This window comes from Castor canadensis, chromosome 2, assembly GCF_047511655.1.
Source record: "Castor canadensis chromosome 2, mCasCan1.hap1v2, whole genome shotgun sequence".
NCBI classification, from domain to species: domain Eukaryota; kingdom Metazoa; phylum Chordata; class Mammalia; order Rodentia; family Castoridae; genus Castor; species Castor canadensis.
In genome coordinates, this window is record NC_133387.1 from 147,887,077 (window position 1) to 147,902,103 (window position 15,027).

A 15,027-nucleotide genomic window follows, 5' to 3' on the forward strand; every position below is an offset into this window, starting at 1 on the left:
GACATGAGAGCTGCACTATGAGGTTATAAAGGCAATGACATCTCTAGGCTGTAGGGATTTTTCAGACCCACTCCAATCTTCTGGGACCACTGTCACATACATCATCCATCATTGATGAAATGTAGATACGTGCCGCATTCTCTCCAGCCAACTGATTTTCTAACTCAAAAATACCTCCTGAAGTCTTCCTCAATGGTGTCTCTTCAATACCTCTCATTATTGTTGACTGCATAGTATTTCCCATTGTTTGATTTCCTTATTCTAGTTACAGTTGATTTCAAAATTTTTACTTGCTTACAGAGGCTTTATTTATAGTATCTTCACAAATATCTGTAGTCTTTCATATGAACTCCAAGGTAATTTAACCAAATTCCCTTATAAACTCTGTAAATAGTCTAATTGAGTCATCTGAAATATTAAGTACAAAGAGAATTGACCTTGTTTCCTGAGGTCTTTTAATCCACGAACTTTATATGCTTTCATTAGTTCAGATATTGTTTCATGACCTTCAATAACATCTCATAGTTCAAAACATCCTTCATGTACTCCTAAGTATTTTGATTTTTGGTATTATCATGAATGAAATCATGCAGTCGTTGCTACTTCATGAGGTTTATGAGTACATAGAACAGCTTTTGAGTTTCCTTATTCTGCACTGGTCTGCTTTATCAAATACCGTACCAACTCTTTCTATTTAGCAATTCTATTTTTTCTTTCATGAAAATCTCAGGGGATATAATCATTTCATCACCAAAAATCACAACATATTCTGCTTCTTTTCTTCTCACCTGACTGGGTTTGCCAAAAGCTCCAAAACAATGTTAACTAAAAATGCCAGTAGTGGACACCATGTTTCATTCTTGATTAAAAAGTTTGAACAACAGCCTCTTATGCTTTTAAATTTTTGATTTGTGCTTGATTGATTTTGTTTTGCTCTTTTTTAAATTTTTGGCAAGTAAATTTAGGAAATTTCTTTTTTTTTTTTTCTTCAGTCCTGGGGTTTGAACTCAGGGTTTCCACCATTTGAGCCACTCCCCAGTCCTAGGAAATTTTTTAGTAATGGATGGTTTTTCCTCCTTTAATTCACTCATAACATAAATGATGTTGATAGATTTTCTAATACTGACCTGCACTTGCATTTTTGGAATAAAATCTTCCATGCTTACAATGCATTTTTAAAATTATATTGCTGAATTTTATTTGCTAAGATTTTATTTAAAATTTTGCCATAATTTTCATAACTGAAATTGGTCTTTTGGGGGGAACTATCATTTTCATACTTTGATATTCTGCAGTTTTTAATCTATGGCCTTAAATAGCTTAGATGGTATTATGATGATCTTTTAATTTTTCTTTTAATTAGAGAAAAATTCAGCTGTGAAACCATCTGGTTCTTTTGCTTTTGCACGGAAAATTCTTAGAATTTTAGCTTTTACTTGCTCATTATGAATAACATTTACTAAAAAATTTTTTGTGAAACATCTTCAAGCAAGAGAGGTACAGAGTTACATAGGATTATAATCATGAGTAAAACGGATGCACAACATCAAAGCCCAGGAAAAATCAAACCCTAACTCTGAAATTCTAATAACTCCTTCTGAGGTCGTTGAAGCGGAAGTACACATTTATCTTGGCAAATAAGATTAACTTACAGGGGTGCCAAGTCATGCTCTGTTCAACATTTAATTTAGCTATATCTAGAATGCGGGTGGGGAGTGAAGTTAAGTCGTCCAGTTAACAGTCAAGAGAGGCTAAGTTGCAGAATAGTCATATTCCTCTCAAGTCTTAAAATATACATTTCAATGCTATCCTTGGAGAAAGTACATTGGAGGAATTCTAAATTCAACTCCTGTGTGATTGGGTGGGGGCGCTCATGGCCTATGTGGTTGAAAAATCACTGAACAGCCATGTGCTTCTTTTCTATCTTACACCCTTAAATTCTAAGTGGAGTTTAAAGTATAAGTAGTCTTATTGCTAGTTGTGTATTTTAACAGTGACATAGAGTGACAATGTGCAGACCCCTGAAGTAGGCCCATTAATTTAGGAATACAAAGGAAAATAAGGAGCCTAATGCACTGGCCCCTCCCCCACAACGTTTCCACAAACATTTAATGGCTTAATAACCAGTAGGTTATTTTGGTAGGACCTCTTTGACTTCATTCTTTTTTAGACTGGAATAAAATAGTAAAATTAAAAGATCACCATAATAAGTATAAATTACATCTAGGTTTTTGTGAGTTTAGTTAATTTAAAAATATAGTATAAGACAATGCTTTTTTTCTCTCAAGACAGAAACTTTTATTTTTCTAGTCAGGGCCAGGACTAAGGTGAGGCAATGAGGCACACACAATCCAGGTGAGATTGTGAGCGGGATGCTTCCTTAAGAGCCAGGAGCCTGACCTACCAGGGTGGCACTTGTGTGACCTTATCCTCCTGAATTTTGTGCCCAGGGAACCCGCTTGCCTTTCTTAGTCCTGGTCCCAATTATAGCCATTCCTTCTTCATACTTTCTTTTGCTTCACTTTGTTCTTTCCATAGATTTTGTTCCATGGGAAAGCAACAAGTACTATTAGCTTTTGTCATTCTTCTTTGGTGATAATGGTATCTGAGCTTGTACAATTTTGATATAAAGGACACATTTTGACATTAAAACCTCCTCCTTTTCACTATGTTCTTGGGAGTTTGCAGTTTGTCCTGGCTTTGTTTTTCTTTGTTCTGAAGGTTTTCCAGGAATATCTTATGAGTAAGATATTCTGGTTATGTTTAAATTACTTATTTCTAATTTTATTGAATGTGATTACAAAAACATCTCACTTCTAAATTTCCTAAGACTTTCTTTATGATCAAGCAAATAGTCAATTTTTATAATGTTCTGTTGGATGTATGAAAAAATCTGTTTTTTACTTGAGGGATTTAAGATCGTCTACATATCAATTAAAGTGAGTTTGTTGATTGTTATTCTTCTGTATCCTTATTTTTTTGAATTAGACCTAATTCCTTACAAAAGTTTTAAAGTCTATTCTATTTTTACCATGTTGTGTTTGTATTTACATTGTTTGATATTCATAAGTCTATCAGTGTTAATTCTAACTCATAAAGTGTGCCTTATAATGTTACATAATGTCCCCCCCACTTTGTTTTTAGTGGCACTGGGGTTTGAGCTCAGGGCCTCCTGCTTGCAAGGGAAGAACTCTTACCACTTGAGCCACTACACCAGTCCTTTTATGTGTTGGATAATTTCAAGATAGGGTCTCTTGAGCTGTTTCCTGGGACTGGCTTTGACTGTGAGTGATCCTCTTGATCTCAACCTTCTGAGTAGCTAGGATTACAGGTGTGAGCCACTGGCACCCACCATGGTGCTCCTTTTAATCTTAAACTCTTTCTTGTTTGACAATTATTTTGATATTCTTTCTTTGTCATTGTATTTTTTTGGTATCTTTGTCCACCCCTTTATTGTCAACTTTTCTTTATATTTTAAGTTTCTTTAAAACTCATTTCATTTTTCTCCTACATAGAATGAGCTGGCTAATTTAAATTTTTAACTCAATCCAATTGCTTCTGAATTTTAATGAGAAAATCTAGCCCATTCACCTTTAGTGTAATGATTGGACTCTACCATCTTATTTATTGACTTTTAAAAAACTAATTATTTTGTCCTGTGACCTCTTTATTTTTATATCAATCAAATCAATATTATTTCCCTTTTCCATCTCATTAATATGGTTTCTTTTAGAGATTTCCATTCCATTTCCAGGTCCTTTTCCTTTCCTGTTGCTGATAATCAGATAAATATTTCTTTACCATTCTCTGAAAACCAGACACCTATTTCTCCCACCAAAAGCTCTATTCCTCCTGAAACTTTAGAACCCCTCCCTTCCCCCTCCAGTTGCACAGCCTGTCCCCAGATGAAAACTCTGGAACACTTCTCTTTTTCCCACCCACCCCCGATGCCCAGATTTGCTGAGATTTGCCTCTTATTTTTAGTAGCAGACTGTTTTTAGAAGAGTAATCAAGGCAGATGGTAATGTGATCCACTCAGGAAGAGAACAGACTCTTGCAGAGTAGAGAGCCCAACACCACCTACATGTGAGCTTCTCTAGCCTTTGAGCATCCAGGCACTAGAAGACATCCTAATTTGGGTTCCACTGACTTCTTATCTACCTTTAACTATTCTTCTACCATCTTATATTCCCCTGGCCCTTCCAAACTCTTCTGGAGCCTTTCAGTTGTTTTAATCACCAGGTAAAAGGAATTGGGAACACAGTGGATGAAGGTAGAGGAGGTCCAAACTGCAGGTAGGTCTCACTCCATTTCCACACTGTCCTTTTCTCTCCATGCTTGCCAGTTTTCTATCTTGTGTCCACTGTCCTTGGCGAGCAGTCCAATGCCTGGGTGATCCTTTTTCCTTTACGAGTAAGTGTTCCTCTCCATGCAAACTTATGTGATTTTATTCATTCTTGGAGCTTAGAGATACACCATGTGTAGGAGTCTTTGTGTGAGTTTGTGTGTGTGTGTGTGTGTGTGTGTGTGTGTATAACTAGAGTTTGAACTCAGGGCCTTGTGCCTGCTAGGCAGGTGCATCCTGCCTGAACCGATCTGAGATGCAAGTCTTTCTACACATCAAAACTTTTCTTAATCTTCAGTTGCCTTCTGTCACATTCCTCCCTCCTCCCTGCCCCCCCACCTCTCCCTGCCCCCGTCTGAATTTCTGTCTCTGCAATTTTTCTCTAACATTGATTTAGACACGACTCTATCCTTTAAGTCACCCACTGAAATTTTGGTACAAAATCATTCTTTTTGGTCCCAGAACACCAGTTTGTCCTGCGGTTAAATCTTTTCTTCTTTTTTTTGGTCTAAGTTATCTATGCCAGAGGCTATGTCTGCACAAAGTAGGATTCTTTTCATTCTTCTCCCTGGAAAAATGAGGAATCTTCTTTTCCTTTCCTTGCAATCAAGTCTGGCTCAAGGGATGGGGGTGTCTTGCGTGGCAACCCTCCCCAGGCCCAAGCTGAGCAGCAAGTGGGCAGCCAATTGTCCAGGGGAGGGGAGCAACTACTGAGCTCCCAGCCTGGTCTTCTGTCCTCTCCATTCAAACAGTGAAGCCACTCAGCCCACCCAGTCAGCGCCTCAGGGCCAGAGAAGCTGACTTCTGCACAGGACTGTCCCCCTGCCCTGCCTCAGGGTTCTCTGGCATGTTCCCTAGGCAGGGAGGCAGTATTGCCTCAGAGCTGTCACCAGGGCCTGGGCCTCATTGCATCTCAAGCCTTGTCCGCTTCTGGGAGGACCTGACAGCTGCTTTTCTCAGGAGAGGAAGACAGGTTGCAAGCAGCAAACAGGCTGGGTGTGTTCAAGCTGCATCTTCACCACCTCGTTCCTAGTGTCTCAGAACTTCCAAAGTGCCCAATAAATGTGACTGAACAAATGTCACCATCTCTACCTCAAATCTCTGGTGCAGGATTGATTAGTTATGCTGCTTTTGAAACTAAGTGATTTTTTTCTTTTCCTTTCTCCTCCTCCTGCTCCTCCTCTTCCTCTTCTTTTTAGATAAGGTCTCACTTTGGCCTTTATCTCATGATCCTCCTACCTCAGCCTTCCAAGTGCTGAGATTACAGCAAGCACCACCATGCCCAGGATGTTTTGCTATTTTCTCTCACAAAAGAAGGTTCCCAGGTAGGGTAGACTTCAGGAATGGCTTATGTAGCAGCTCCATACGCCAGGAAGACAGTAATGTTTCCTTTCCTCTGCACGGCCATCCTTGATGCTGGCTTCATCTTCCACTGTTACAAGTTGTCTGCAGCAATTCCAGGCAGCACACTCAGACATGAAATTGTCCCCTCATTTCTTTCTGGCCAGAACCAGATGACAAGATGCTATAGTTTGAATCTAGAATGTTCCCCAAAGGCCAGGTGTCAAAGACTTGGTCCCCAGCCTATGACACTACTGGGAAGTGTTAGAAACTTAAGTGGGACCTAGTGGGAGGTCTTAGGCCATGAGGGTCATGCTCTTAGAGGGAATAATGGAACTACCGCCCCCTTCTCTTCCTTTCTTTCTTGTGTCCTGGCCATGAGGTGAACAGGCTTTGCCTCCCACAAGAGGTCTAAAAGCAATGAATGGCCACCTGATCATAGACTGGTATCTCCAAAACTGTGAGTCAGAACAAACCTTTCTTCTTTAGTTAATTGTCCAGGTGGTACCTAATACACATGACCATTCCTAAACCTGGCCAGGTACAGGCCAATCATCCTTAACCATGTGGCTGCTGGAGAAGTAGATATTTAAAATCAGGGAACACCTTCTTACAAACTAAATGTTCTCATCTCCATAAGCAGTTTTTCACACAAAAACAAGTCGACATTTGTATGTCCCCCTTGTGCAAGGCATCTTACATACATTCTCATTTAATTCACATCACAGTCCCCTCAGGTGCTATATTACCATCCTTATTTCACAGATGACGTGCCCAGAGCTTAGCTTGCTTACAAGGTCACACAATTAAATGAACCACCATTCCCTTCGATTCTGTATGCCTAGCCTTGCAATCAGCAATAGAACACATCCTTTACCTACTAAGTCCCGGGACCCCAGATGAGAGCCAGACTTAGGTACTGAGTCACTGTCCTCATGTTAAGAAGCCTGGTGACAAGCCACAAGTGCATGGCAGACAACTAGCTGTGCCCTACCTGCAGCTGCTGCTGCTGAGGTGTATCGAGGCATTCAGCTACGTCTTGGAGTTTCACCTTTTTTTTTTTTTTTTTTTGTGGTACTGGGGCTTGAACTCAAACTCAGGGCCCTCACCTTGAACCACTCCACCAGCCCTGTTCTTGCGAAGGGTTTTTCAAGATAGGGTCTTGCAAACTACTTGCCCAGGCTGGCTTTGAGCCACCATCCTCCTGATCTCGGCCTCCTGAGTAGCCAGGATTACAGGTGTGAGCCACCAGCACCCGGCTTCACCTTTGTTTTTTTATGTAACAAGCTCAGGAATTTTTATTAAGAAGCCTCAGCTCTCAGTGTAGAACAGCTGAGCCCTCCACGTGACACTCTTGGCGTGCACATCCAGTGTGGGCATTCCCTTAGAAACTGACAAGTAGCTGGTGAATCAGACATGTATCCGACACGCCCATTCTTACACAAAGCTTTGCCATAGGAGTTCTGCAGGATGTCTGTGCATTTAAATGGCTTCTGTTGTAAGAGCAACGCACACTCACAGAACATGTGGGAGGAGGAATCTGAACTTCTACTCCCCAAATCTCTCTTCCCGACCCTGTAAAAACTGTGTGAAGCATTTCTCTAGACTTTTTGCAATGAACTTGTTTTTAACTTTTTATTATTGAAATATTCAAAGACATAAAAGTAGAAAACAGTATAAGGAAACCCAAAGTATCCAACCACCCAACTTCAACAATCAATGTCGGCAAGTCGTCCTAACAAAGCTGACACAGTAATACATTTAGTGATTTTAAAAACTGTAAAATAACTGTAAAAAAAAAAAAGTTCAAGCTGTGTGGAATGGCATAAAATAAAAAGGTAAAACTTCCCTTTTCAAGATTTTTAACCCCAGTTCTCAGAAAAGTCATAGCTTTTAATGTACCAATCAAGACATTTTGTAAGAATACATTACATATTTTAACAAATGTAAACTATTTCCAAGAACTCCTACCATGCTTATGTGCTTTTCCACCTGCATTCGTCACCAGTTCCTTACCAGATGCACAGTGTCCACCTAAAAGCATGCTTAACCCAGGATTGCAGAGAACGTAGCAGCTGGTGGGTTGAAGATGTGCGGATTCTGTCTCTAAAGCCAGAGAGGTCTACAAAGTAGGCTGTGGACACACCATGCTGTGAGCAAAGCCATCCACAGGAATATGGAAAGAAACATGCTAACTCCCATTGACTTTGATCTCATCTCTTACATTTTTTGTTTTTTGAGACAGGGTCTCATGATGTAGCCCAGACTGGCCTCAAATTCATGAACTTTCTGCCTCAGCCTCTTGAGAACTGGGATTACAGGTGTAAGCCACCATGTTCATCTTAAATTTTTACATATTTAAAAATGTACAAGCCAGGCTCACACCTGTAATCTCAGTTACTGGGGAGGTAGGGATGGGAGGGACAGTTTGAGGCTAGTCCAGGCAAAAAGTTAGTGAGACCCCATCTCAACCAACAAGCAAGGTGTGGTGGCAAATACCTGTGATCCTAGCTATGCGGGAGGCATAGGTAGGAGGATCGTGGTCCAATGTCAGCCCTGGGGGAAAATGTGAGACCCTATTCAAAAAATAACTGAAGTAAAAAGTACTGGGGGTGTGGCTTAAGTACCTAGCAAGCACGAAGCCCTGAGTTGGGACCCTTCCTCCCATTCCCCAAAAACATACATAGTTCAATCATGTTTGTATAATTTATAAATAAATATTTTCATATGAGGAGGATGTGATGTACTCAAGATGGGGTACAAGACCAGGATAGTTGGAGACCAGTGTCCCAAGCAACACCACAGAGAACAGAGCTCTGAAGGAAGGGGAGAGGCAAAAGGATTGTCTTGAGTCTGTGCACCCTACCATTAGGATGCTGCCTGTCCCAACAGATGTGAAATCTCTGAGCCCACCAAAAATTCCTCAGATAAAGAGAGCCATGCCAGACCAGGAATACTACAAAGTGCTAACCATCAAAGTGGGAGTTCCCAAGTGTGTTTTGCAAAACTCAAACTCCACTGGGGGAAAACAACCGAAGAGCCGAGAGCCCTACAGGCAAGCCACTCTAACGGTGCAGTGTGAAGCTCACATGAGTTCATAAGACATTCAAGCAAAGTGAATGAAGTGAAAAATACCGGCCCCCTGCATTGAACTGCAGTCAACCCAGACACTTCCTATGAATGTGACTGAGAAAGTACAGACTCTAAGTAGCACTTCATTTTTTAAAAACTAGTAAATAAAAAAACAGAACAAAGGAAAACCTGTATACAACATTTCTATTTGACTCTGGAATCCATACCCCTTCTAATTTTTTTCTCTTTCCTCTGAGTATTTGCTTAAAACCCACTTGTTTGGAGTGGGTGGTAAGGGAGGGGGTGGGGGCAGGGGGGAGAAAAAAAAAACCCACTTGTTTGGGGCTGGAAGAGAGGTAGGTAAGTAGAAGAGCAGTTGCAAAGCATACACAGGCCCTAGGTTCAATCTCTAGCACTGCAAAACACAAAGCAAAACAAGAACTATTTGCTTTAAAAGTCTACAATTCTGTTGGAAAACTGAGAGGTGGATCTGGAAATGGGCTTCAGGAAAATACCATCTTGGAAAAGTTTAAATTAGTCAAATAAAAAAAAATACCACTGATGACAGAACTACAGAAAGCATTCATCCACAATCACAAGCAAGCAAGGGTACCCCACTTTGGTTTGAGTTTTCTGATTTCTTTTACCAGGAGTCCTCATTTGTTACTGAAATGCACCAAAGCTAAGTTGTGCTTTCCATTTGTGCAAAACATTGGGAGTATAAAAACAGTTATATTAGATTTTCACTGAAAATTCTTCTTCAGGGCTGGGGGAAGAGGTCATGCTGCCAGGAGACTTAGAACTGAAAATGTCAGAACTATGGCCGTCAGTGCTGTACTATAGAGGCCACTGCACCATCCTGGAAATCAGCTTTGTTGTCCATTTACAAAGCATATTACCACTACTGGAATACAAGTGTTTATTGAACCCTCACTATAGCCAAGTTCAAGGAAATGAACTTGGCTATAAAGTGCAGTGCTGCAGAAGAACAAGAGGGAAGGGGCAGAGGAAAAGCACACCAAGGCCTGAAAGTACAGTGGACCCTGGGATCCGAGGGGCTATGGCTCCAAGGATGCCCATGGAGGGAAAGCCAGCATGCTCAGGATGCATGGAGTTCAGTGATCTGAAATCACTCAGGTTTCCTTGCACCTGTGACTTGAACCACGGGCAGCGGGCTACCTGACTCACAAAATTACTGCTGTGCACACTGACACGGCTCTCCAAACACTAGATCTCCTTGCAGTGTCTCCAGTGCTGCGGCTGCTGCGCTCATTTTTCTCGTAATGCCCAACTTTGTAATAAATTTGCAAATAAATCAGGCTGACTGTACAAGAGCATGAACAGTTAGGGACTGGCCCTGCAAATCTACCAGTTCGCTAAGCTTGTGATCGTCAGTTTGGACTTGTGATAGCAAACTTTTACTGAAACTCCAAAATTAGCTCTAGTCTGTCTCCCGTGGGACAGCAGCTTAGCCTCTCACCACACTTCCTGCATGCCCAGGGTCCACCTCCTCTGAGCTGAGTCTGCAGTTTCTAGCTCAAGCGCCTCTATACTGTAACTTGGTTTCTTTCCTTCCACTAGAATGTGAGCTCCGAGAGCATGAGCTGCAGGCTCTGCGAGGCTGTGCAGACTAACTGCAGTGGGGTAGTGAGTGGCTGGTGAGGCAGGATTACATTTGCAGTGTGGTGTATGCAGGGATGAGTAGAATGGACAGAATTCCAGGGGTAGTGGATGAGAGGCACACATCACTCAAGCTTGGGAGGAGGCTACATGTCCTGATCTCTACCTTATGGCAGTCATGGTAGAGGTCAAGATCTAACAGGCTCAGGCCTTTCACAGCTCCCAGACTGCTGGACCAATATCCTAAGGAGATTAACCAAGGGGGAACATCTGTCAACAAACTCACTTGCTCTTCACAAATGAAAATTTAAAAATTAAAATTAAAAAACATTTTCATTAATCTTTGGTGGTACTGGGGTTGAACTCAGGGTCTAGCATTTGCTACACAGGCACTTATTAAAGCCACGATCCCATCCTATTTTACATTATTTTTCAGATAGGGTCTTGCATTTTTGCCCAGGCCAGCCTAGACAGATTCTCCTACTTATGCCTTCCACATTGCTGGGATTACAGGTGTGAGCACCTTACACCTGGTAAGAAAGATCATTTTTCAAACACAAACAATGAAATCTGAATGGCTAGGCTTACACCTAATAGAAGCAAGAACAAAACATATTACCTTTCCCCAGAGAAAAATTAGGTATTAGTGATCAGTATTTAACTCATCCAGAATTCTTAAAAGTACTACTGATCCTATTTAACACCCTTTAGACTTTGGCTCATGCATTGTTTTCACAGAGAAGCATGAATTCACCTTCCTAACTAGGTCCTGCCTCCTTCCACATTCCTGTCCTGAGGACCCCATCAGCTCGGGGGTTACTGAAGACCTCTCCCTTGCCACTTACCCTGGCTGGAGTTGCAGCTTTACTCTCATGATGATTTGATTAATGTCTTTGTGACCCCCCCTCCCCCCTGCTGCAAGTTTACCAGGGCAGGAACACGGTGAAGTTCAGTATACTCCTTATTCGTACCATCAAGCAGAGAGAGGCCTTGCACAACCAAGTGCTTACAAAATATCCATCCAATGACTGACTGAGGTAACTGGCCCACACACAGTGGCATATGTATACCATAGGAGCCAGAGGATTCCAAACACACTCTGCTAAGACTTCAGGTAAGAAGGGGAAAAGATGGTTAACAGGTTGGCTCACTTAGTCAGAGACACTACTAATGGGTACTGAGAAAAATGAAAATTAATGACAATCACAAAATGAGGAAAAAGAATCACAACACATTGAATCCTTAATTCATTAAAACTGGCACTTTGTGTTAAGTAACACAAAAGGTTAAATCCCATCCCAAAAGATGGGGAGAAAAGGATAATAAAATATGTAGTTAGAATGGGAAAGTAAAAGTTAATTCATCAGCATTACTCAACAGCCTTCGTTTTTCCAAAATGACTTCCGAAATTCATGTAATAGGAACATGTTTGATGTAAGACGAACTGCACTATATCCAATTTTTTTCTAATAAAATTTTTTTCTGATAAAAATTACAGGATATCTTTTCCCAGATGCATCTCCATCTTCAGGGAGCGTTATCATTTAAACAAGAAAGGGTAGAAGAATCTAGTTTACTGTACTGAGCTACTTAACATTTATTCCAAAGTGGGAAACAGTTTAATTTGCATAACCTGACAATACTCCCTGGCATGTTTAGCTGAAAATAATTATTTTCCTTAAGTAGTTAGCAAGCCTTGTAAAAAATGAGAAAACAAGGAGGGATCTAATGGCCCCTGCCTAAAGCTGCTGAATGACTGATAGCTTCCAAAATCACCCTAGCAGTCAAAATCAATTAATCATTCACTGGAACTGGAGCAGAATATAATTAATTATGTTAGCTTGACTGGTTCAAGTTTAATTTCACTAAAAAAATCATTATGAATATAGGCTATTATCATGAAGTACTGCTAAAATAAAAAACTGTAATGAGTAAGGCTCTGTATCAATTTGATTCACATTTAAAACTTTTGTGGAAGTTTTCAAATAGAAATACAGGTAGAGAAAAACAATGTGAATTCCCAAGTACCCACTGCCCAAGTTTTTTCACACACTCTCTATCCCACACACTAGTCAACTCTAATGCCTTAATTATTTTAAAACATATCTTCAACACTGTATTTCAGTATTTCAATTTACATCTCTTAAGATACAGGTTCCTTTTAAAAATGCAACCACAATACCATTATCACACCCAAAATACGATGGTAAAAACCCTTAATATTATCAAATATCATCAATTTTCATATTTCCCTAGTGCTCTTTAAAAAAGTTTATTCAAATCAGGATCCAAGTTAAGTCCAAAAATTGTCTTGGAATGTATATTTTTAAGTCTTTTTTCATTCACTTTTCTTGCATTTTAGTTGTTGAAGAAATAGGCTCATTTCTACTGTACTTTTCTAGAGCCTGGGTATCACCAATCACCAATCGAATTCCTCGTGGTATGAGTTGTTCTTCCGTCCCCCGCACTTCTGGTGAAGTGGTAAGTCTCAGATTTGATTCTTGGTAGCACAGCTTGGTTAGCAGTACATGTACTTCCATTGGGAGGCACAAAATCCGACTGCTGGCGTGATTACTGCCTACGTCCATTAGCATGAGAGAAAGTGGCAACATTCTAATTCTGTTTTTCTGTAGCTTTTACGTGGAAGGCCTTTAAGCACATATTCCAAAGGTACCCAAGAACTTGTAAAACAAGAGTTTCAGTCTCTTGCAGATATTATTTCTTGCTGATGCTAAAACTATCTGCAAAGGGCCTTCTGAATCTTTTTGACAGATCTCTGGTGTGACAACCCTGGAGACTTCTAGGCTCTTCTTGTAAATATTTTTCCTTACACCTGGAATTAGTTATTTATCTAAGGAAATCTTGTTCTCCTGAAGAAAATGATAGAGACCACATCTGAGACCCTAAATTCGACCTTCATTTGAATTACATTCAAAGCTAAAGAAGTCAACTAAACAGAAGTCCTCCACTATTGCTTCTAATTAGTTTATGTGGCTGCAAACATGTAGTTTTTTAAAGCATGGAGCTCTCAGATTTTTAAAAAAAAATTCTTGTATGTTAATGTTGAGAGACAATATCATAATTTTTCTACCAATGAACTTTGAAAACCTTTAATCCCCAAATTCCACTTTTTGGAATTTATTATTAGGCTTAGGAGTTCCATGTAGGATTTGTACAAAATAATGAACAATATGGAACTTAAATAACCAATAGGGAAATGGTTAATGTAAAAAAATGCACAATGCATTCACAGAATGAAATATTTAGATGATGTAGATACAGTATCAATGTTTTGTTAAATAAGAAAGGGGGGTTACAAAAGTGTAGGTATTATGCGTTCAGTCACATGCATTAAGATAAAAGTCTTTACAGTGCAAACTAGCTCATTTTGTTTCCATCGCTGGCTTAGGATTTGGCTTTCCTGGGTCTGCCAAATTAGATGGGTCTCCTCCATCTGCTTCCCAGTTTCCAAAATTTCGTTCTCATTATCTTCTCTTCAATTCACCAGGTCCTTGTTGGATTGTCCCTGTCATTTCAGTGGAGATTTCAGGAAAGAGAAGCAAGTAAATATTCCACTCAACCCTCTATTTTTACCTAGCATCTCGTTGTTTTGTAGAATAGTCTGAAAAATTTACCAGTTATAAAATACATGAATTTCTAATGAAACAGTCCACCTAAGTGTATATCTAAGATAAACAATAACACAGGACCCAATTCTCATCTTAATAGAGTTGGGACTCAAACAATACTGGAGGTGCTAAACTGGTAATCAATGGAAAATGTTCAAATGGATGTTGGGGTATTTTTTCTCCTTTGAGTTGGGATTTAGCTATGTTGCCCCTTTGGTCTTAAACTCTTGGGCTCAAGTGATCTTCCCACTCAGCCTCTTGAGTAACTCAAGACTACAGACACACGCCACTGCACTTGACTTAGAAGTTGTTTTTAATCATGAATATGAAATGCTGAAATCAAAGCTGTGCTCTGTGGGCCAAACTGATGATCTTTTTGGTTTCTTAGGAGTCGAATTGGTTTTTCCTAAAATTTCTTACTTTAGTGGCTTCTCTAAAGATGAACTGACCCTGGCAGCTTTAAAACTACATCCACTTTGCTCCCTAGTTTTGGGAGATGACTCTGGTACCTGGGAAGATGGGCTGCATTTACTATCCTGATTCTTCAATGCCCTTGACTAGAAATGCTTAACAAGGAAGTACAAGCACTCACAATTTCACAGCTCAGTCGTAAAATACAAAGACGATAGTGACAGAGACAGGCCTTTACAGAAGTTTGCTCAGTTTGGGCAAGTTTTTAGTTTTCACTATATGTGATTATGATAAAAATGAGGTGCCCAGAGCGCAAAGTGTTGGAGGGCACCTTAAAAAACAAGACTAAATAAATCATGTAAAGCTGTCTTTACCTTAACATGTCTTTCCAAAAAGTCTGACACTATGGGGAATACTCTAAGTCCAGATACTGTAAAGATTTTGGGTTTTTGGGGTTTTTAAATTTTTTTTTATTTTGGGGGGAAGCAGTACTGGGGTTTGAACCCAGGTTATTATTTCATTGTTGATTTTGTGGGTCTGTGTCTGAGTTTAGAAAACTGCCAATAGAAATAAATAAAATTCCAAACAGAACTTAAGTAAATGTAAGAA